Consider the following 1,559-nt stretch of genomic DNA (forward strand, 5'->3'; position numbering starts at 1 on the left):
ATAGGGACCTCGGTTCCTCCTTGCTAACCTCCATTCCTTCTCCACTCCCAGCTTTGAAACCATAGAGCTTCTCCATCTCCTTGAAAGTGAGCCAGTACTCCTTGTTTCTCACGGAGAAGGTGATGAATCCGATCCCCCCATCGGGTAGTAGGGTCGGGTGGTCCTCAAAGTAGTGCAGCCGAAGTGTGGAGAGAAAGTGGATCGTCTCCTCCTCATAAGCTTCAAGGTGAGCTCACATCATATGGCCCAGGTGGCACATGTCGAATAGGAACTCGACATCTCGAGCGATGCCCAACTGCTTTATCGTCTCTCGGTGAGGGTAACATGTATTAACGAAGCTCATCTTCCAGAAAACTTTGAAGAGTTTTTACGGAGTCTCCACCTCCTTCTGCTTCAGCCTCCGCGAGGCTTGGCGTGTTCTTTCTCTCTGCTCCTTCTCTCGCTCATGGTTCTCCTCCTCTGTGTCTCAATCCACTTCCTCAGCTGCTCTCTCAACTACCCTCTCAGCCTTCTCAGAAGCTGGCCTCTTTCCTCTTGCAACCGCAGCTCTGCTCCTTGACCAAGATGTTTGGATCTCCCCTTGCTCTCCTCCACCAGCATCAGAATCGACCTCCATAGGGTCGGTAATAGTTCTCTCGGACGCAGACAGGTCCCTATGTCGAGGAGTTCGGCGAACAGCACTCGCCATCGGACTTGGTGAGCGAACTCGATGGTCTACACGATCGGTTGCTCGAGAACCGGATCGGGTGGCGGATCGGGTTGAGCATCGGGTTGGGGAAGCAAAACGTCCAGCCAGCGGTTGGGAATGCGGAACATTTCCTCTTCTTTGGGATTCTCGAGGTTTGACGGCATCACCTCCGGTTGTAGCAGCAGCGGAGGTTGATCTTCTTCCCTTCCTTTGGTAGGTTTTCGTGTGTGGTTCCATTGTCGAATCCTTGAGAAGAAAAAGGCTAAACTTCAAGATTAATAGGTTTAGTTGCCAAAAAAAATCAAAGATCACTCGAGTTTTTGAGAGAGAATAGAAAGTAGAAAGACTTATCGGTGCTGCTGAGGGAGAAGGGTTCGAAACCCTTAAATAAGGTAGGGTTAGTGGTATGGGTATCACCGAGAGTGGGCTTTGTTTGCGGAATTCGGACGTTTGAATATAAGCGGATCCCTTGGCTCATGCGGTGGCTAAGAATGGTCGTCCTAATATAAGCGGATCCCTTGGCTCCACATCCATTTCCAAAACCACGAAGTCGGTTGGTACGTCTACTGACACTACTTTGACCGGCAAATCTTCCAAAACTCCGCTTGGCAACCTCGTAGTTCGATCTCCCAGAAGTAGTTGGATGTCGGTAGGCTTGAATTTCTCGAATCCGAGACGTTTGGCTACAGTTAGTGGCATCAGGCTGACTGATGCCCCCAAATCGCAAAGACATCTTCCGAACATCAATGGTCCGATCGAGCAAGTTAAAGTAAACGATCTCGGGTCACTCAGTTTCTTAGGTGCAACAGTCCTCTGGATTATGGCGCTGCACTCATGATTGAGTATGACCATCCCTTGTACTTGCTTGATT

The sequence above is a fragment of the Camelina sativa genome, unplaced genomic scaffold, assembly GCF_000633955.1.
Source record: "Camelina sativa cultivar DH55 unplaced genomic scaffold, Cs unpScaffold00430, whole genome shotgun sequence".
In the NCBI taxonomy this organism is placed as follows: Eukaryota; Viridiplantae; Streptophyta; class Magnoliopsida; order Brassicales; family Brassicaceae; genus Camelina; species Camelina sativa.